Source organism: Macadamia integrifolia, chromosome 2 (genome assembly GCF_013358625.1).
Source record: "Macadamia integrifolia cultivar HAES 741 chromosome 2, SCU_Mint_v3, whole genome shotgun sequence".
Classification (NCBI taxonomy): Eukaryota; Viridiplantae; Streptophyta; class Magnoliopsida; order Proteales; family Proteaceae; genus Macadamia; species Macadamia integrifolia.
The window spans coordinates 4,061,177-4,085,169 of NC_056558.1; the positions used below are offsets into that span (position 1 = coordinate 4,061,177).

Sequence of the window (23,993 nt, forward strand, 5' to 3'; positions counted from 1 at the left end):
GTCAGAGCAAGGGGAAAATTGTTGTATGTAGGGTTACTACCAGTGCTAATGGTAGTGGAAGTGGAAATGCTACTGCTTGTGCTACAACTACTGCTAGGGGAGGTAAAGGTACCAAGATCATTGCAAGGTGTGTGAGCACTGCTACTTCTAGTGGAATAGTTAGTAGCAGAAGTGAAGCTACTGGTAAGAGACTGAGAGTGTCTGATGAGGTTGTCAGGGCTATTAGCAACATCAATGTATGTTCGGATGACTCTATGGTTGGATATGATTAAGATTGGAAAATTGATAGCGAAGATGAGTGGGATGATGAAAGTGAAAGAGAAGATGGTCAGAATGACAATGAATCTACAGAGGATGATGGGTATGGAAAAAAAGCTAAGGATTCAATTTATGATGACCTATCTAGAAATGAATCTAAAGAGTATTATGACAAATTTGGTAAATAGAACTATGTGGGTGAAGGTGGCAAGGTGAAGATAGCTGAAGGTAATGTATACAGAAGTGTGCACCATTTCAGGGAAGTTTTTAGAGAGTATATGCTACAAGAGGGGTTTGATATTATCAGGCTGAAAAATGAACAAACTAGAGTTACAGTTATATGTAGAGCACTAAATTGTTCATGGAGATTACATGCTTCACTAATATCAGATGGTATCACCTACATGGTAAAGACATATAACCCAGTCCATACATGTATTAAGGCAACCAAGAACAAGTCTGCTACATCTAGATGGATAGTAATGAAACTTCTTCAACAGTTGAAGGTTCAACCATAAATGAAAATAGAGACTATAGCTGATCACATGCAGAAAACATATGGTCTTCAGTTCCACTACACCAAGCTGTATAGGGCACGCAAGATTGCCCTAGAGATTAATGAAGGAAGCCATTCCACGTCATATGTAAAATTACCTGCTTATACTAGGTTGGTAATTTAGAAGATTGTTGGGAGTATTTTCAAGCTCCAGTTTGAGACCAGGAACCGTATGTCAGATAATCTGATTCTTAAAAGATTATTTGTCTATTTTGATGCTTGCAAGAAGGGTTTCTTAAGAGGATGTAGGCCGTTCATTGTTCTTAATGGCTGCCACCTCAAGGGCCGATATGGAGGGGTTTTGTTGAGTGCAATATCTGTTGATGGGAACAATGGTATTTTTCCTATTGCATATGGTGTAGTTGAAGTTGAGTGTAAGGATAGCTGGATGCAGTTTTTGGATAATTTACAGGATGCTCTACTCGATGATAGTGATGATATGTCACTCACATTCATGTAAGACAGACAAAAGGTATACTTTTCTTTTTCTTTTTCTTTTTTTCTTTTTTATATGTATTTTCAATTACTTATTTACATTCGCTATCACTTGTGATTTCCATAATATTCCCTTATGCTCACCAAAGAATCTGCAGTAGGCATCTATATCAAAACCTGAAGGCAAAGCACCCTGGTATGCTATTGAGACTACATTTTTGGGCTGCCTCACAAGCTTCAACTGAACCTCAGTTTCAAAAGGAAATGAATAGCATCAAGGAGATTAAGGAAAAAGGCATACTTGTATTTGAATGAAAACCCCCCGAGGATATGGTCAAGGCATGCCTTTGATGTAGGAGCAAGGAGTGATTATATCACGAACAATATGACTAAATCATTTAATCACTGGGTTGGAGACTTTAGGAGCAAACCCATTCTCACATTGGTTGATCACCAAAGGGTGAAAATAATGAGTAGGCTATATAGAAGGTATGAGAGGGCAACCATGTGGGAGGGTAAAGTAACACCAAGGGTTATGGTGAAGTTGAACAAGGTTCAGCAAGAAGTAAGGCATTGTAGGTGTCAACCGGCAGGTGAAGGTCAATTTAAGGTCTTAGATAAATTTGGAAACAGATTTGTGGTTAATCTGAACCATTACAGATGTGATTGTAGAGTTTGGAAAAGCACTGGTATACCTTATCTCCATGCTGCAGCTTCTATATCATACATAAGGGGAGAGTTGGTCAACTATTGTGATCATACAAAGAGATGATCCATCCACTTCCAGATTTGGCAGTGTTGAAAGATAATGCTCCTAATAAGAGAGTACTACCACCAAATTTGAAGAGGTTACCAGGCAGACCTCAAAAAATCAAGAAAAGAGAAGTAGAAGAAGCACTTCCTTCAGATTTCAAGAAGAGATCATCATCAATTAGATGTGACATCTGCAAGAAGGAATGACACAATAAGAGGATATGCCCGAGGGCTGGAGATACTGAGCATGATGGATGTACTAGTAAAAAGAAGAATATGAAGGTAAATGCAACTCACTTTATTTATTTAGTTGAAACTTGTTTAATAAATGTCTCATACTTATTTGTTGTTGTGTAGAAGAAACATAAAGGAGAGAGTGAAGATGAGATCAGCACATCTCAACGACTGACTAGATCACAGGTATCTATGTTTAGCACAGTTAGGTGTTTATAGGATAAGGTACTGACCAAACAGAAGACCAATCGAGCAAAGAGGACATCAAGGGAGAGTGAGAAGAAATAAAGCACAAGCAATCTGAATGTTTTAATTTAGAACAAGAAAACAATGTTGTATTAAGTTACTTTTTCTGACTTTAAGGCAGTTGAGTATTTCCTTATGGTTTTAGATGTTTTTTACGGATTTGTTTTTTTTAAGAACTATTTCTGTTTCACACTGACATGGTTGTATGAAATATGTTATAAACAGGTATTCATGGATATGTTTTGGATGTTTCTTTTGTTGTTTTATGGTTGTCCTTATTGGCAACTCGACCACGTGGCAGTGATGACATGGCCAATTTGGGTGACGTGGATGAAAATGATGATATGGCAGTGTCCAGTGTCACCGATGAGATAACATAGCAGTTTGGTATGCATGGAGTGGTTTAATACATCATTAATAGGTGATGTAGGTTTCTAGGTCAAAACTAGCAAAATTGGCCTATTTACGATCAAGGATATTTTTGACAGTGAAAATGATATTTTTGGAAGATCGATTCTTCATGAAAAAGATAGATTGTAATTTACCTAGCAGTACATTTGATTTCGTCACATTCCGATACCGTATAAAGAAGTTACGGTACTTGTGTCAGTCGAGGGCAGTTTCGGCATTGAAGATGAATTTTTTAAAGGAAGTATTCTCCATGTAACAATACAAAAAAAACACAATCTTTCCAACGGTTCTGATTTCATCGCGTTCCGATTTCGTATGAGAAAGATACGTCATTGGAAAGGTATATGGGCATTTTAGTCTTTTTACATGGATGATTTAGATAATTGAGTCTTCTGAAAAGTTGTAAAGCATCTAGTTATGATTCCAACGCACTTCGTTTCATCTCGATCGGATATCGTATGAAAAATTTATAAAACCGAAAATCCATCAGTTGCTCTCGGTGTTGAGTGGATTTTTTGGAATTTATTCATGAAATCTTATGAAAGCCATCATGGAGGATTCGGATCCAATGGTCGATATGCATTTCTCTTTTGTGAGTGGGAGACAAGCTCCCTTAAAATCCGAAAAAGCAACCAATCATAGATCGACAACACTTCTGACGATGTCAGCGCCTACGTCATGATGACGTCATCGAGATTCAAATCTAATGGTTTAGATCTATTGTTCGTTGGTTTAATCGAACGGCTTAGATTATAAGATCTTTTATATGAGATCTACGGTCAGATTTCGCCCTTGTTGCGCGCGCCGCTAGTGTAGCCTACGCCACTCCTACAAAGATTCTATTTCAGGCTATCTCATTGCTCCAACTTCAAATGGTCATATCTCCCTCTTTTTAACTCGGATTTGAGTGAACCAAGTTGTAGCTTCTTCGTTTTTTCAAGCCCTACACCATGGAAGCAAGAAATATGAGGTTTGAGTAAAGGAAGGTTACGGTTTTGGTAGGAGAATCTTCCCCCTCTTTGTTGGTCCTTGAATGAACATACATACTTGATGATAAATGTTCTTAGGCCATTAAAGGAGATAAAAGAGGTGGTTGAAGTGTGTTAATGGTACATTAACTCAAAGCCAAGGAGGAAGAGAATAAAGCAAGGATGTGTTTGCTTTGAAGAGCAAGAAGCCAAGGAGAGAGAAGGTGTGAGCACCAAACTTGTCAGTACAAGTTTCCAGTCATCCCAGGCAATCGATTGTGAGATTCTCTAACATTTGATTTTACATTACATGTATGTATGCATGTTAGGGTTAGTTATTGATGAATGTATACATGCTAGGTTAGTTGTGGATGAACTGTAAGCATGCTAGCTAGTTGTGGATGTATATGCTAGGCAGAGCTTAACTGTAGGGCATTGATATAAGCCCAATTTAATTGTATTAGTTATTGTGTGCTTAGTGGGTGCTAAGCACCGGGAGTAGGTGCTCCCGTGTAGTGGGTGCTACACATTGTATCGGCACTACGAGTGCCATCTCAGCTTTGGCTTGAGAAAATTGGGTGTGGGTGCTCTCGACTGTGGGTGCAGTTAAAAGTAGTGTATTGAGTAGATATGAAGCCTTTACAGGCACTACTCCGGGGATGTAGGCAAATTGTCGAACCTCGTAAAAACCTTGTGTTGTGGGTGCTTATTGTTTGCATTTTATATTGAAGTGCGTAGAATGTGGAATGGGTGTGCATACTTGAAAGTGCCTATGAGAGGTTGAGTGTGCATACGACTATGTGCAAACAGGGACAGGTATATCAGGTTTTTCTTGGCTAGACATCAGACAGGTTTTTTTTGGGATTGAAATTGGACTCACTGATTCACCCCCCTCTCAGTGACTGCCGGGTTACAACAATTGGTATTAGAGCCGATACTCAGTGACAGTTTGATCAACAACTAAGTGATCCAGAGGCAGCGGCAGTGACAGTATGGCAGGTGAAGGTTATTCAAGACATGGACCAAAGTTTGATGGATCTGATTTTATCTTGTGGAAGAGGAGAATGCAGTCGTACCTAGATTCACTAGGTTATGATGTTTGGGTATCAGTTTTGATTGGGTATAAGGAACCTGAAGGAGGTCCAGTTGACAATGAAGCTAAGAAGGCTTATTGTTACAATCAAAAGGCTGTGAACGCAATATTCTCAGCATTAGATAAGAGTATAATGACTAAGGTAATGGATTGTGACTCAGCCAAGGATATCTGGGGAAGACTGAAGAGCATTTATGAAGGAGATGAAAAGATAAGGAAAGCAAAGCTTCAGACCTTCAGAGGCCAGTTTGAAAGTCTACTAATGCAAGAAGGAGAAAATATTGATACCTATATGACCAGGGTAAATGAAGTGGTCAACTCTATTAGGGGTCTGGGAGCCAATCTATAAGATTTAGTTGTTTGTCAAAAAATCCTGAGATCTTTGTTGCCCAAGTATGACTCCAAGATGTCAGCTATTGAAGAGGCAAAGGACCTAGACACTATCACTATTGATCAAGTGCATGGCACTTTCACAGCTCTTGAAATGAGATGGAAAAAGGGCAAGTCCACTGACAAACAAGCTGCTTTCAAGGCAATGAGAAATTTAAAAATCAAGGAGAAGAAGAAGCAGTCTGTGGAGGATACTGATGAGAGCGAAGATGAGGTTACAGCTCATTTCACCGAAAAGTTGAAAAGGGGAACAGGAAAATATAAAGACAAGTTGCCTTTCAAATGCTTCAACTGTGGAAGGGTTGGACATTTTGCAGCCAAGTGTCCTAACCAAGGAAAAATAGAAAGTGATGAAGATGAAAGTGAAAAGAAAATTCATTTCAAAGGAAAGAAGAAATTCTTCTCAAACAGATACAAGAAAGGCAAGGACAAGAAGAAAAGTTTGGTTTCTAAGAAATGTAGTGACACATCTGATGAAGAGTCTGAAGAATCATCTAATGATGAAGATGATGAGGCTATGTTCATGGTCTCAATAGATATGGAAAAAAACAAAGAAGATTCTTCTAATAAGGAAGATTTTACAGAAGAAGAAGAGGAAGATGAAAAATCACATCTAGAGGCTGAACTCACAGTTGCCCTTAGAGAGCTTAAAAGAGAAAGAAAGAAAGTGAAAAAGGTCACTAAAGACCTTAAGGGGCAAGAACAAATAGTTCTTGAGTTGAGAGATCAAGCCAATAAGTCAATGAAGACCTTAGATGATCTTGAGTATCAACTCTCACAGAAGACCATTGACTGCAACACTCTTGAGTTAGAGAAAGTGGCTTTGAAAGCACAATTAGAAGAGCAATATGAGATTCTTGCACAATTTGATCGTTATGCAGATGAGTTAGCCTTATTAAAGGCTAAGGTTGAAGACTATGGGAGAACTGAGATTGAGAGAAAAGACTTAGAAAATGAAGATGTTGAAGATGACTCTACTCCAAAAGAGCATCCTAGCAGTAAGAAGCTTAATGACATCATCAATGCTCAAAGATCAACTCACATCAAATTTGGGCTTGGATTTGTTGGGGAATCTTCCAAAAATACCAAGGCAAATGGTAAGGGAACAATACATAATCCTATCAAAGTCAATGACAAGAATGCTCAAAGAGGAAAGGCACATGTTACCACTGCTGGCAATGTCAAGAGAGCAGTACAAAAAGATAAAGTGCAGACTGGTCCAACTAGAAAAGGAAATCCATCTATATTCCATAAGACTAACCATGCTAGACAACCACAGTTGGCAAGGCCAAGCAGGAGAGCAGAGAGGTATGGATACAGTCAAGGTCCTCAACAGAGACCTAGAGCATTTGATAACTTCAGAGCTCCTTACAGATGGCAGATGGAACCTGTGATGCAGAGGCACACATTTCAAGGTTATTGTTACAAATGCAACACTTTTGGACACAAGATCTCAGATTGCAAGTTCAACATTAGTCCAAGGAGTTATGTGGACAGAAATCATTTTGCACCCTTTATGGAGGAAACAGTTTAATGTTACAGATGCAACAACCTTGGACATATTGCAAGGAATTGTAAAACTATATTTCCCCCACAAAGACAGGAGAACAGAGGTAAGCAGAAAGTTTTCAGAAACACAGAAGATGATGAGATGGAGAGACAGTTCTCAAGACAGAAGAAAGCAAAGAAATCTAAATCTGTCAAGAAAGTTTGGGTTCAGAGAGAGAGTAGAAGATGAAGAAGATGCAGTAGCATTTTTTATTCATAGAGCTTTTAAGGCTCAAGGAGACTCTACTCCATGGATTCTTGATAGTGGTTGCTCAAGCCACATGACAGGAGATAAGGAAAGGTTTGAACAATTACATGACTTTGAAGGTGGATCCGTGAAGTTTGGCAACAACAATGGTGTCAGAATTACAGGGAAGGGGTCCATAAGTTTGAACCATGGGAAGGTGAAATCCCTTGATGTCTTGTATGTTGAAGGGCTCAAACACAATCTTCTCAGCATCAGTAAAATTTGTGACAAAGGGCATGAAATAACTTTCACTAGTAAAGAATGTGAGATAAGAAGATCAAGCAGTGGAAAGGTTGTAGCTACTGGACAGAGAACTTCAGGGAATTTGTACACCTTGACAGAGTTAGAGAAAGATTCTTGCATGGTCAGCATAGATGAGGAGACATGGTTGTGGCACAGAAGACTTGGGCATATTGGTTTCAAGAACCTTGCCAAGATTTCTTCGAAGAAGGCAGTGAGAGATGTTCCTGAGTTGAAGAAGCTCTCCAATCCTATATGTGCATCTTGTCAAAAGGGAAAGCAAACCAGAATCTCCTACAAGTCTAAGGAGTATTATTCAAGTTCTCCATTGCAGTTGATTCATACAGACCTATGTGGTCCTATGAGGACACCTAGCACCTCAGGAGAGAGATACATTATGTTGTTTGTTGATGATCATTCAAGAATGGTGTGGGTGATGTTCTTGAAACATAAGTCAGAGGCTTTAGAAAGATTTAAGATCTTTAAGAAGCAAGTTGAGAATCAGACAGGGAAGAAGATAAAGTGTCTGAGATCTGACAGAGGAGGTGAGACAGTTGGGATGATTTTGAAGAACACTGCTATGAGCATGGTATCAGGAAACAAACTTCAGCTCCAAGAACACCCCAACAGAATGGTGTTGCAGAGAGAAAGAATAGAACAGTGCAAGACATGGCTAGAACAATGTTGGCAGAGAATGACATGGGTAAAAAGTTCTGGAAGGAGGCAGTTCTAACTGCAATGTACATCCATAACAGATGTATGTTGAGACCTCATGAAAGCAAGACTCCATATGAAATCTGGTTTGGAAGAAGGGCTACAGCAAGACACTTCAAGGTCTTTGGTAGCAAGTGTTATATCAAGAACACAACCCAAGATTTGGGTAAGTTTGATGATAGGGCTGATGAGGGTATATTTTTAGGTTATTCTACTTCAAGTAAGGCCTATAGATGCTACAACAACAGACTTGGAAAAATTGTAGAGAGTGTTGATGTCACAGTTGATGAAAAAAGGGACATTCCTTCAGGCTCAGGAAATGAACTTCTAGAATTTGAAGATCTTGATGATGAGAATGACCTGGTTGATAGTAGACCCAAAAGTAAAAATGAGATTGATGTTGAACAGGCTGAGGTAGATTCAGATGAGCAGAGGAGACACAATAGATTTGATCAACAGGAAATAGATGAGTTAATCATTGGTGACCCCACTGTAGGTGTTCATACTAGAAGAATGCAGACCAACACATACTCTCTTCTTTCGAAGATTGAACCAAAAACTGTTGATGAGGCAAGCAATGATGAGAGTTGGATGAAGGCCATGAATGAAGAACTTGATCAGATAGAGAGGAATCACACTTGGGATCTAGTCCCTGGGCCAGTTGACAAAAATGTGATTGGTACTAAATGGGTTTTCAGAAATAAACTCAATGAAGATGGTCAAGTGGTGAGGAACAAAGCAAGACTTGTATGCAAAGGGGATGCTCAAGTGAAGGCATTGATTTTGAGGAAACTTTTGCTCCAGTGGCAAGACTTGACGCTATAAGAATGTTCTTGGCTTTGTCAGTGTACAAGGGGTTCAAGGTCTATCAGATGGATGTCAAATCAGCTTTTCTAAATGGAAACTTGGAAGAGGAGGTTTACATAGAGCAGCCTGATGGGTTTCAGCTGAGTGAGGACCCCACTCTTATGTGCAGATTGAAGAAGGCATTATATGGTTTGAAACAAGCTCCAAGGGCATGGTACTCCAAATTGGACTCTTACTTGTGCAAGTTGGGTTTCAAGAAAGGCTTAGTGGACAGTAATATTTACATCAGAATTGAAGAAAGCAGTCAGCTTGTGGTGGTTGTGTATGTAGATGATATCATCTTTGGTGGTCACAAAGATGAGTTGTACAAAAATTTTGGAATGAGGATGCAAGATGAGTTTGAGATGTCCATGTTGGGTGAACTTGTTGGGTCCCGATTGACACTGAAAGGGGGGTGAATCAGTGTGCCAAATATTTTTTCACTTTCCAACTGTACCCCTGATGTGGCAATCACTATTTGCACTTCAATAGCACAGTCTATTGATGCTACCCAGAGCTGCTATGTATACTACTGACCATTCTTACTGTTGCATGAAACTTACTCACATAACATGTATTGCTGCCCAGAGCTGTCTCATAAACCTCACACGGTAATCACTGTCACATACATACACAGTCGTATGCACATCCACACTGCACCACCAAGTGGTCAGGTCTACCAGATGTACACACCCATTCTGCAGCCAAGCACTCCAATCCACAATACAAATACGAGCATACACATCCACAACACAAGAAATACATGCTTCGGTCATATGCCTACATGCACGGAGTAATGCCCACTGTCGGGCTCAGCATTTACTCAATACTAATTATGAATGCACCCACAGCTAAGGGAACACATTTCCAGTTTCCACCAATGACATACAATGGCTAGGTCTTCACCCTAGTTTTCTCAGAATGATCCGAGAGGCCGCACCCACGGAAAATAGGTTTAGGTAGTTGTACCTACCAAGGAACACATAGCCCCTGTGTCCAGCACCCACTGAACACCAATAAAATAAAGTTGGGCTTATAACAATGCCCTATAGTGAAGCATTCATACATGCAAATTTCCCCCAAATAGACTACAACTATCACTTAGGCATTTTATCAAACATCTTGCCTACAATGATTTATAATAATGAAAATTTGGCAAAAGTGAGGTTACCTTGGCAAGGAGTAACCGTCGGAGATGCAATAATGTCGATCTCCACTTGATGCAGACCACAATCACGTTGTCTCGGTGCCGCCAATGCTTCAACCCCGGTTGGCACTTGGGTTTCTTGAAGCAACTCACAAGAACCAAATTCTAGGTTCTTCTTCTTCTTCTTCTTCTTCTTCTTCTTCTTTCTTTTCTCCTTGTCTTTAATTTCATGGAGTAACAATGGCATTCACATTCACATTCACACACACACAAAGAGAGGAAAAAACTTCTTCTCTATTTCCCTCTTCTTCTCTTCTCTTTTCTTCTATTTTCTTTTCCTTTCTCTTGGCAACAACCAATCGAACTTGCTACCTTGGTTTCCAGCAACTTCCTAAGCCTCTAGTGGGGGCTATGGATGAAGTGCAAGAGGATGGAAGTCTTTCATTCAAACATTTAGCCTTCCACGAGCTTCAACTCGTTTTTTCGACCACCTCAGCAACTCCTCTGCCTGATTTCTTCCCTCAGATGTGTAGAGCTTGGAGAGATGAAGAATCTCCAACTTGAATCACTCAAATCGGAGTTAAGATGAGAGAGATATGGCCATTTCTAGTTGGACCAACCAGAACACTCAAAATGGAATCTTCGTAGAGGTGGCATAGGCTACACCGGTGGCGCGCGCAACAGGGGCGAAATCTGACCGTAGATCTCATATAAAGATCTTATAATCTGAACCGTCGGATTAAACCAACGGACAATAGATCCAAACCATTAAATTTGAATCTCGATGACGTCATCATGATGTAGGCGCTGACATCGTCAGAAGTGTTGTCGATTTATGATTGGTTGCTTTTCCAGATTTTAAGGGAGCTTGTCTCCCACTCACAAAAGAGAAATACATATCGACCGTTGGATCCGAATCCTCCAAGATGGCTTTAATCAGATTTCATTAGATCATTAAGATTGGAATCTTCTTTATATCTTCTATACACGCGCGAAACACACTAACATAATTTGATAAGGTGTAGCGTCAGTGCATCAAGAATTATGCACCTAACCAATCAAATCCTACGCGCAAGCATCTATCTCGTCCATATCACACCAAAATCTCAGCAGCCTTTGGATGGGCATCAAGCCTACGTGGTCAAATCTTGACCATCCATTTCACTTCCCTTTACTCCTCTTTATTACAATCAAGCCCCTACCTCCATATATTTCAGTGCTTAAAGACCCCTTGCAACTCAGACCTTCAAAATCTTTAAATTACACAAAACCCCTTCAAATTTCAAAAATAAATTCCGAAAAATCCACCCAACACCGAGAGCAACTGATGGATTTTCGGTTTGGATTTTCGAACCGACTTTACGGAAACACTTATAACTTTTTCATACGATATCCGATTGAGATGAAACAAAATGCGTTGGAATTATAACTAGATGCTCTACGAATTTTCAGAAGACTCAATAATCTGAATCATCCATATAAAAAGACCAAAATGCCCCTACACATTTCTAATCACATATCTTTCTCATACGGAATCGGAATGCTATGAAATTAGAACCGTTGGAAAGATTGTATTTTTTTCGTATTGTTACATGTAGAAAACTTCCTTTAAAAAATTCATCTTCAATGCCGAAACTGCCCTTAACTGCCATAAATGCCGTAACTTCTTCATACGGTATCGGAATGTGACGAAATCAAATGCACTGGACTAGGTAAATTACAATCTATCTTTTTCATGAAGAACTGATCTTCCAAAAATGTCATTTTCACTACCAAAAATGCCCACGATCGTAAATAGGCCAATTTTGCCAGTTTTAACCCAGAAACCCGCACCACCTATTAATGATGTATTAAACCACTCCATGCATACCAAGCTGCTCTGTTATTTCATCGGTGATACTGGACACTACCATGTCATCATTTTCATCCACATCACCTAAACTGACCACGTCATCACCGCCACGTGGCCGAGTTGCCAACAAGGACAACCATAAAACAACAGAACTATCATTCTTCTTGGGTTTGCAAATCAGTCAAAAGAAAGAAGGCATCTTCATATCTCAGTCTAAATATGTGAGGGAGATGTTAAAGAGATTCACCATGGAGGATTGCAAGCCAGTTAGTACACCTATGATGACTGGGTGTAAGTTGAACAAGGAAGATGACTCTCCATCAGTTGACCACACCTCGTATAGGTCAATGATTGGTATCCTATTATATCTGACAGCTAGTAGGCCTGACATCTTACAAGCTGTGTGCATGGTAGCCAGATTTCAAGCAGGACCAAAAGAGACATATGTGGCAGCAGTAAAGAGAATTTTCAGATATCTGAAAGGGACTAGTGAGTTTGGGTTATGGTATCCGAAAGTCAAGAGCTTTAGTTTGTCAGCTTTTTCAGATGCAGATTGGGCCGGATGTGTAGATGACAGGAAGAGCACCAGTGGTGGTGCATTCTATTTGGGGAGCAACTTGGTGGCATGGCATAGTAAGAAGCAAGAGTCAGTCTCTCTTTCAACTGCAGAGGCAGAATACATTATAGCTACATCTTGTTGTACACAAGTGTTGTGGATGAAGCAAATGTTGAAGGATTTGAGTGTGGAGGTTGAGCAGGCAGTGCCACTGTATTGTGACAATAGTAGTGCTATCAATATCTCCAAGAACCTGGTGATGCATTCTAGAACGAAGCACATTGCTATCCGGTATCATTTCTTTAGAGACAAGGTGATGGAAGGTGAAGTAAGGATGGAGTTTGTTCCCACAGCAGAGCAGGTGGCTGATATCTTCACTAAATTGCTTCCCAAAGATCAGTTTGAGTTCCTCAGACAGAAGCTGGGAGTGGTGGTTCTTCCAAAGCACTTGTAGCATTGGGAGAGGGGAAGCAAGTTGCTTGATGTTGCTACCCCCATATTGGACTCAGGGGGAGTCCATTGGTTCCACCCTTTGTACTTGTTGTCAAAGGGGGAGAGAGTTACTCATTGGAGCTTTAGAGTGTATTAGTGATGAGGTGGTTGCCAACAATCCAAAGGGGGAGATTGTTATTTTATGGTTATCCTTGTTGGCAACTCGGCCACGTGGCGGTGATGACGTGATCAGTTTGGATGACATGGATGAAAAGGATGACATGGCAGTGTCCAGTGTCACCGATGAGATAATAGAGCAGCTTGGTATGCATGGAGTGGTTTAATACATCATTAATAGGTGGTGCGGGTTTCTAGGTCAAAACTGAAAAATTGGTCTATTTACGATCGAGGGAATTTTTGGCAGTGAAAATGACATTTTTAAAAGATCGATTCTTCATGAAAAAGATAGATTGTAATTTACCTAGTCCAGTGCATTTTATTTCGTCACATTCCGATACCGTATGAAGAAGTTACGGTATTTGTGTCAGTCGAGGGCAGTTTCGGCATTGAAGATGAATTTTTTTAAAAGAAGTGTTCTCCATGTAACAATACGACAAAAATACAATCTTTCCAACGGTTCTGATTTCATCACGTTCCGATTCCGTATGAGAAAGATACGTCATTGGAAAGGTATATGGGCATTTTAGTCTTTTTACATGGATGATTCAGATGATTGAGTCTTTTGAAAAGTTGTGAAGCATCTAGTTATGATTCCAACGCACTTCGTTTCATCTCGATCAGATATCGTATGAAAAAGTTATAAGTGTTTCTGTAAAATCGGTTCGAAAATCCAAACCGAAAATCCATCAGTTGCTCTCGGTGTTGGGTGGATTTTTTGGAATTTATTCTTGAAATTTGAAGGTCTTTTGTGTAATTTCAAGATTTTGAAGGTCTGAGTTGCAAGGGGTCTTTAAGCACTGAAATATATGGAGGCAGGGGCTTGATTGTAATAAAGAGGAGTAAAGGGAAGTGAAATGGATGGCCAAGATTCGACCACGTAGGCTTGATGCCCATCCAAAGCCTACTGAGATTTTGTGCTGACACGGACGAGATAGATGCTTGCGCGTAGGATTTGATTGATTAGGTGCATAATTATTGATGCACTGGCGCTACACCTTATCAATGTATGTTGGTGTGTTTCGCGCGTGTATAGAAGATATAAAGAAGATTCCGATCTTAATGATTTCATGAAATCTGATGAAAGCCATCATGGAGGATTCGGATCCAACGGTCTATAAGTCTTTCACTTTTGTGAGTGGGAGACAAGCTCCCTTAAAATCCAGAAAAGTAACCAATCATAGATCGACAACACTTCTGACGATGTCAGCGCCTACGTCATGATGACGTCATCGAGATTCAAATCTAATGGTTTGGATCTATTGTTCGTTGGTTTAATCGAACGGCTTAGATTATAAGATCTTTTATATGAGATCTACGGTCAGATTTCTCCCCTGTTGCACGTGCCGCCGGTGTAGCCTACGCCACTCCTACGAAGATTCCATTTCAGGCTATCTCATTGCTCCAACTTCAAATGGTCATATCTCCCTCATTTTAACTCGGATTTGAGTGAACCAAGTTGTAGCTTCTTCGTTTTTTCAATACCTACACCATGGAAGCAAGAAATATGAGGTTTGAGTAAAGGAAGGTTACGGTTTTGGTAGGAGAATGTTCCCCCTCTTTGTTGGTCTTTGAATGAACATACATACTTGATGATAAATGTTCTTAGGCCATTAAAGGAGATAAAAGAGGTGGTTGAAGTGTGTTAATGGTATATTAACTCAAAGCCAAGGAGGAAGAGAATAAAGCAAGGATGTGTTTGCTTTGAAGAGCAAGAAGCCAAGGAGAGAGAAGGTGTGAGACTGTGAGCACCAAACTTGTCAGTACAAGTTTCCAGTCATCCCAGGCAATCGGTTGTGAGATTCTCTAACCTTTGATTTTACATTACATGTATGTATGCATGTTAGGGTTAGTTGTGGATGAATGTATATATGCTAGGTTAGTTGTGGATGAATGTATACATGCTAGGTTAGTTGTGGATGAACTGTAAGCATGCTAGCTAGTTGTGGATGTATATGCTAGGCAGAGCTTGACTGTAGGGCATTGATATAAGTCCAATTTAATTGTATTATTTATTGTGTGCTTAGTGGGTGCTAAGCACCGCGAGTGGGTGCTCCCGTATAGTGGGTACTACACATTGTATCGGCACTACGAGTGCCATCTCAGCTTCGGCTTGAGAAAATTGGGTGTGGGTGCTCCCGAATGTGGGTGCAGTCAAAAGTAGTGTATTGAGTAGGTACGAAGCCTTTACAGGCATTACTCCGGGGATGTAGGTAAATTGCTGAACCTCGTAAAAACCCTGTGTTGTGGGTGCTTATTGTTTGCATTTTATATTGAAGTGCGTGGAATGTGGAATGTGTGTGCATACTTGGAAGTGCCTATGAGAGGTTGAGTGTGTATATGACTGTGTGCAAACAGGGACAGGAATATCAGGTTTTTCTTGGCCAGACATCAAACATGTTTTTTTAGGATCGAAATTGGACTCACTGATTCACCCCCCCTCTTAGTGACTGCCGGGTTATAACATCTTTATGGTATAGGTTGTGATGATATATGTTGGTTTCAGGTGTATAATGTTACAAGTATTTAATTAAGATATTGTTCATTTAATATTAGACATGGGATGTCAATTTGGTATGAGAAAATCACATTGTCAATTTGAAATTATTTATTTACAGGTATTAAATGTCATTTTATAGCCAAAATGTTGCACATTTACAACCAAAATGCTGCCTGTTTGTTTTTGGAACTCATCACAATGCTGGCCCTCTCTCCATCAAAATGCTACCCATTCAATTTGAGGGTCATGATTAATCAATAACTTAATAATAAGAATAGTAAGAATGAACGATTTCATTTAGTTCAGATTCTTACATACTTGACACAACTTCACTATTAAACATTGTAAAGTCATTTTTTAACACATAGCACTAAGCACACTACCACAAACACACCAATTACAATTTTCATCGTTCCATATGCTTTCTCTAAATGCTTAATTCTTTTATTCAAGGCACGGATCTCTTCTTTCATCAGTGGACTCTGGATTCTTTCACCAACAACTGCTTTTGAATTAGTTGCAGGGGGTGGCAAAAGTCTTGGTGCAGTTATAGGTTCACACCATCAGAAGAATTGACATCCTCTTGGTGCTTCAGTGCAATAATAGTATAACATGTTTGGGTTCGAACTAGACTCTGAAATTTGCACCAATGCCCTTTGGGGTTCAGGACATTTGCATCTAACATTCACAAACCTTAAACCACTTTGATTGTTGTCATTAACACTTGTGGTGGACATCGATTTTTTGCAAATTAAACATGGTAAAAGTGGATTACAATTACTTAGCATCCAGAGTATGAGAAATGCTCAAAATATAGACCCAGAACTCAAACACAGGGAACACAAGTCATAGATCTAGAACAGAGAAAACACTGAAAAAAGCCAAAATGCTACCCGTTTATGACCAAATGTCAATCACACCGAGCTATAAGACAACTCATAAAAATTATAGCAATCGAAGATACATGCGAACAATCTGTAAGAAGGAGGGTGAAGAAAAAGTATAAAGCAATATCCATTCCATGTAAGATCTTGAAGACAAGTCCCTTTAAAATTGGTCATCTTCCACAATTAACATTGACAGATTTTTTATCATACTTTCAAAACTGTACAAATCCCAAACAGTGTGCTCTCAAATCCCAATTTTTAAGCCAAAGACACCAACATAAACCCATGTCTCTCCTTCGAGTCCAATTCCATTAAGAAATACTGAAAAATGAAATAACCAAACCCTAGATTAACCAAGGAAGAAGAACCCTAAATGCCTAAGAAGAAGAAACCGAACCCTACATACCTTGGGAGAGGTTCGCACATTGGAGGGGGAAGAGGTTTGCACGCCGGAGGAAAGAGATTCACACGCCGATCAGCTTTCCACCTGAGAATCGCAAGTTGGAGGGCATGATCAAGTTGCAGGTTACCGTACCGTCTTCTTCTTCTTATTCTTCTTCTTCGATTGAGTGAGTGATGAGTGAGATGGGAGATGGGAGATGGGTTTAGAAGAAGAAATGAAAGAGAGGGCAATATTGTCCTCTCACAATAGGTGGGGGTATTTTGGGTATATTATAAAAAAACTAATAGGTTTTCATTCATTTAACACGGTCAGCTAACGGCAAGGACTGATTTGGAATTTTTTGAATTTTAGGGGGTGGTTTTGACATTTTAAAAAGTCTAGGGGTTGGCGTTGAATAAGGACCAAAGTTCAGGGGGTGGCAATGCAATTTTCTTATATATATATATAAAGCTAATGATCGGGTTCTTGAAGATTCGACAGGTTCTAGGATTATGAAAAAAGCTAAGACAATTGAAAGACATGGATTGAGAACGAATTGTATTCGTTAGGAGAAGGAAGGTCCGGATTACGCAAACAAATAGTTGAAAATCTAAATTCAATTTGTATTCGTAACTAGAGGTATATGTATCGAGTCAGGGGATATCCAAATCTGGTTACGTACATTCCATATTCAATTTGTTTTACATTTCTACTCTTAATAACATTAGGCTGGATGAATGACATCACTTAACCATACGTGAAGCATACACTGTCCCACCCGACTTTTGCTTTCCTCTCCATCTCCTAATCCTCCTCCCCCGTGTCCAAGTGCAGTAAAGTCTCACTTAAGCAGCCTAGAGGGTTAAGCCTAACCCACTTGTCTGTGGGGTCATTACAAAAAATCTCGCATGCTTAACACATGTACAGAGTGTGAGGTGCTGCTTATTAACCGATGCCAACTGGCAAATGGGCACATTTTGCTTGGCAACTTTAGCCAAAGGAATTACCAAAACAAAAAAAAAAAAAAGTTGAGCCAAAGCATTTACCTTAACCTAAATCTAGATGCCTTTCTTCTTATTTTTTACTCTAAACCCTATGTATGCTTTCCTTCATACCTTAGACAACTATGAAATTTGAAATCATTTTTAATTCTTTCAATTACTTTATCAGCCTAAAGTCATTCTCCAGGAACAAATTTGTACCGCCAGTTTCTACGCAAATTTCTCTTTATACAACCAAATGCGAATTGTATTTCAGTATGCTACAAACCCATCATCATATCATATGATATGATGGAATCGACATGAATTGAGTTAATAAAATAGTTGTTGTTACTTGTTTTGCAGAAATATTTTTTTGAGACTTTTTCAAACCACCAACCCAGGTGGCCATGTCTCGTGGAAACTCTATCTGATAAACAAATATTTTAGATTAGGTAATAGCATCTGTTATTTTCATAAATACCTTTCCATGAACTTTTAATTATTGACAAGATGTAGAACAAAAATGTCATCACTTAATCATATGTGAAACATAAACAAGCGATTAGGTGATTCCGTTCGTCTCCATCTCGGAAGAACAACCTTTGCCGGGAGGAACTGGCACTACGAGGCACGAGAAGACGACACGTGGAGCGAGAAAATCCAACAGTGTTGGTGACACCCCAGTTCCTTTGACCCACTTCGTCGGATTCCCATTTCACTCGATTCATTTCACCTGCTATAGGATTTTCTCATTTCATACTCCAAAAGACCGGCGATCCCCATCTTCCTACGACCTCGACCAGCGACGGCGATAGGGTTCGTGTGACCACGACAGAGTAGGGAAGATTTCTTAACCAAGTAGATCAGTGACAACAGAGCCTCCTACGATCAGTCTTTTGTTCTTCTTAGGCCTGTTTCACACTTTCACCTCAATCGTTCATATCCATTCCAACCTGTGTGATTTCTTCCTCAGAGAGACCAGCGATTCTTTTTACGGGAAACATCGACCGGCGACGACGGTCGAGCGACCAAAACTTCTTGCAGCTTGTTGTAAGTAAACAAAAAAAAAAAAAAAAGCTCTAGCTCTTGGTATACCGCTTTTTTTCACGTCTCTTTTTTTTTTTTTTTTGTTTAGGAAATGCAGTATTTCATTATGTATGGGATCATTCTCTTGTATATATGCTATATTAAACATGCCATTTGTTAGATGTTTCAATTATGAACACAATTTTTACCAACATCTGTTTCAAGTATGAACACAATCAAACCTTTTTCACTGTGTGACCAGATGCTGATTTATTTTATTTTATTTTATTTTTTCATGTTGATTTCTTTTATTTGGTCATTGTGTGCTCTGCTTTGTTTTTGTTATTTGACCTATAGCCTTCTTGCTAGGGTGAAGATATCTCCAATGTCTTTTGATGTCTGAAGTCTTATTGGTAATTGTGGACATACCTTTTCAATCTTATTCACTTAACAATCAAATTCATGATTTACAAATTCTCATTCTGAACTTGTATTTGTGCAGGGAACCTATAAGGAAGCTCTTTCTCAGTTATTCTCTCAAGCATCAACAACACATATGCATCATTTTCAAGATGAATGATTTATTCTCTTTCATTTTGATGTTAGGAATAAAGTAATTTTGATTTGGGGCTGCACTTTTTAGATCTCATAATTTTAATTTTGTTATGGCTGATCATTCGTATATCTTTTTACATTATTGCTCTATGTTTATGGTAATTATCATTATGTGATGTTTGGATCTTATCTTGTTCTAACCATTTTAGATTGTTATGTGAATCTTTAGCTCAAAGTGGAAGAGCACTTGGGTATTACCCAGGATATGATGGTTCGAATCCATCAAGATTCTAATTACCTGTTTATTTGTATATGGAGGGTATTATTGTTGTTGTATACATGTTGGAGTAATTTTATCTCGGATTATTGAGTCAATGTGGTGGCAGGTAAAAAGTGATCTAAGGGCATTATTGAGTAATTTTCTCTCGGATTATTGAGTCAATGCTGGAGTAATTACCTCCACATATGCAATCTCCAGTTGAGAATTTGTTTGCCAACAAAAGCTTTGGAAGACTGTTGGGACCAGCTTTGGCAGATGATGTGTATCTACCTGTAATAAAAGAAGTTGATTTTTTTCAATTATTTCAACAAGAAGCCACTCCATTGAGCCAAAATTTTATATTCGATTTGGCCATGCAAAGAAGTCTATTCTTTTTAATGGAAATTTTAGAATTGATGAACTTTACAGTTAGTTTTTCCTATAGACAAACTCACATGTTCCCTTGCTTGAATCTCTCTTTAACTTTTGTGGACAAGGACAATCATATCCCCATGAAAAATAAACAATAGCATGCATTTGTGATTTTAGAAGTGCATTTGTTGTAGAGGTTATGAGGCTATGGACATGGATTGATGGAAAAAAGAACAAAGGCATGGAAGGCTGAAGCAGATGATGGTGTGTACAGAAACATTATTTGATGCTTAGAACTGCAGCTAGATATTTCCTGTCCAGTCATGATCAGGGTTTTGGTTGGAGCCAGGACCAGACATTATCCTAGAAAAGCTATCCAGAGAGGCCGATTCGAAGTGGCTTGAATCAGAATCTAGCTAGGTTGATTTGAATCGCTTGATCTGATTCTGTTTTTTGAAACCCTGGTTAGTAGTTATTCAATCTTCACTTTTAACCCTATATATATGATTTTCCATCATCATTTCTTCATGTGTATTTGTCCATCTTGCCTGACTACTTCTATCCCTGCAACTATAGAGTTCAAATTCAAACTCCCAACCATCAAAATTTGAAATTTCCTGGCCTTCTTTTGAAACATGTGATACTAAAAGTCTGGAAAGAGGCTCCTCCAATGTATTGAAACAACCACAAAAAGCCCAGTGGCTCCTCCAATGTACTGAATCGGGAGCTGTTACTTTCCCCCTCCCTCCTTTTATGGTGTACCCATCTAAAAAAGAGAGCTCTGACTTAGATAGATTATTTGGAATCAATAGAGTCGAATCGGTTGATTTCAATATTGCTTGGTTGCTATCCCTGCAACTATAGTTTTCAAAATCCCCATCTATCAAAATTTGAACTGTCCCGGTCTTGTTTTGAAACATGTAATACTAAAGCCAGGAAAGAGTGTTGGATTTATGGGCTAAATTAATTATACAGGTTGATTAAATGGGTGAAAGTCAAATTGCATGAACCGGTTCGGTCCACTCTCAAGCTTAGGGATATGCTGGCTCAACCCATTGTGGTTTAGGGTTTTGAGTGCAGGACAGTATTATAAATACTAGGTTTTGGGTCCCTACAACCATTATTCACTCTTCCCCACTTTACCACTAAAGTGAGAGAACCAAGGAGGTTTAAGGGGCTGTAGAAGATCCATAGCCAAGCCAAGAGAGCGAAAGTGGGAGTGACCAACATCAATCATCTTCAGCATACTAGGTGAAAGGTACAAATCGATCCTCCATAATTTTATTAGATTCGTGTTCTTGTTTTTCCTGTGTGGTTTCCTCAATAGGGTTTCAAACTCAAACCCATAGGGAGTTCTATTCTAACAAAGAGGCCCCTCCAATATGTTGAGACAACCACAAAAACTCACTACTATCTTTTTCCCCCCATATAAAGTAATCACCTTTCTCATACCATTGTGCTGTTGTTTGGTATGGGTTGGAGTGAGGGTAAGTCTCAACCCAACTTTCCCTTTCCATATCCTATAACGAGTCTTGAGAGTTCAGAAACAGTATCAAGAGACTCACAATCTTTCTATTTCCCTCTCTCATTGTTTTTATTAGGGGTGCACCAGGGCTGGGCTGAGTTGTATCAATTAAGATCAATAGATCCACCTTACCACTTACCAAATCCACTCACCTTACTATCATGTCCTTTCCGTGATGTGTTTGGAGAAATTTCAGCAATTAGTAATGCAATTGAACAAACCAACTGAAAAAAAAAATGTTTCAATTGAGTCAATCAAAGGTTTTGACAATTCATGGAAAGCTTCCTAGGAGCATAAGGAAGCCACTCACTACTACTGGTCCAATAATTGGCTTCACTCTACCACTCAGTTTTGTTAACTGCTCTACAAATAGCCAAGAAACCTTAGAATGTATACAACAACAATAATACCATCCATATACACACAAAGAAGTAATTAGAATCTTGATGGATTTGAACCATCATACCCTGGGTAATTCCCAGTTGCTCTTCCATTTTGAGCTAAAGATTCACCTCACAAAGGGTTTGATTGGAAAAGGTTTACATACATTTAGCAAACAAATCCAAAAAGATCAAGTAATGATTAAAAATTATTGATGAAATACCAAATATATGAGGGTAGGCTATTTCTGATTCATCCAAAATGAAAAGGCAGGGAACTGTGGATCATTGGCACTGTGTTCAAGTTCAACTCTCTCAAACCCCTAGCTGAGTAACCACGAGTGGTGGAGTCGTGAGACTCATAGGCCTCACAGCCACCAAAAGCCCTATAAGGGTTGACACCGAAATGAAAATCCCCACCAAGCCTCTGCCCGTGCTTTGCCCCCATCACCTAGAGCTGGAATAGGGGATTGCAGCCCCTCTTTGAAACTCAAATGAGCTCCACGCACACATTCACGACATTCACGACAATGATTTGAAATCACACAGGTTGGAATGGATAAGAACAATTGAGGTGAAACAGCCCTAAGAAGAACGAAAGACTGATCGTAGGAGGCTCTGTTGTCGCTGATCTACTTAGCTAAGAAATCTTCGCTTCTCCGTTGCGGTCACACGAACCCTATCGCCGTCGCTAGTCTACGTCGCAGGAAGATGGGGATCGCTGGTCTTTTGGAGTATGAAATGAGAAAACCCTATAGCAGGTGATATGAATCGGGTGAAATGGGAATCCGATGAAGTGGGTCAAAGGAACCAGGGCGTTACCAACAGTTCGATTTTCTTGTTCCGCGTGTCGTCATCTCGCTCCTCGCCGCGCCAGTTCCTCGCGGCAGAGGATGTTTTTCCCAACTTTTGGCCTATCCTTCAAATGTAATTGAATTAACAAATAACTTCTCCTTTTGGCAGTGGCTTAAATAAGTAAATTAACCATAGAACAATTGCTTTAATTGTTGAGGTTAAGATCACAATGAAGGTGTGGACTATTTTTTGATTGTATAAGAAGAATTATTATTTCTCTTCTTCAATAGCGCACCAAATGTGCGATATAAAGTAGTGCGCTAGAAAGAAAGAGAAGCAGGGGGAGTTGATTCCCAATTATGAAGCTGAAAAGCAAAGAAAGAAAAAGGAGAGACAAAGGAAGTTTACCAATCATCCACTAAGACTGGTGGGGAAGGGGAGAGTGGAGAGTGAGAGAGAATGTCCCGAGTAGAGCGGAACCCTTTACCTACATAGCTCTTTTTCTCTTATCCGATTTGGGAGTTGAATCTTTTCGCATGTAAAGCAAGGCAAAGCAAAGACCTATAGCTTTAAGTGCGCTCCAAACCAAAGGAGGTGGATACATATGTGAAGTGAGAGATAGCCACACAATGAATCCAATCCACCCAAATGATTTGAAAAAAAAAAAAAATTGTTGATACATAGTTTCTTTTAAGCCATATTTCTACCCTTATTAAAGAAGAGAGGGATCCCACAATCATCTTTCTCAACGCTTTCTGATTTCGTCCAGAGGTCTCTGCCCATTCTATCGAATGGTTTCAGTCCCTAGACTTGATTTCTTGATTTTCTTCTTCATTCTCGAGATTGCTAGGCTGATAAAAGTAGAATGATCAGGGTTATGGACTGTCCTTTTCCCCTTATTTTGAATACAACCAAAGGTCTTAGTCCAAGTTAATGTGTTTGCTATTTCTATATATTAAAGTCTTTTTTTTTTTTTTTTTTTGTTTGGGGGTGGGGTGGGGAAGTTCTATATTTCTAAACTCACACTTGGAGAGTTGATAAGATAAGATCACACCCACCTCCATAATTTACACTTCAAACAAAAATACTAAAACTTTCTTTCATTTTGGTTGAAAATTTTAATTTACATTTAAAATAATAATGCTACAAAAAAAATTTTGGTGCTTGTTTTGCATAATATCTCAACTTAGAGGGTACTTTAGCAAATTTCATTTAGCCGCAATGCT

General features: G+C 39.2%; 1 long non-coding RNA gene across 1 annotated transcript; it reads left to right on the plus strand.

Annotated features, from left to right (window-relative positions):
- Positions 1-18,972: 18,972 nt before the first annotated feature.
- LOC122088451 lies at positions 18,973-19,554 on the plus strand. The gene is made up of 2 exons (XR_006143066.1): positions 18,973-19,294; positions 19,384-19,554. It is a non-coding gene; the product is annotated as an uncharacterized LOC122088451 (long non-coding RNA).
- Positions 19,555-23,993: the final 4,439 nt, after the last annotated feature.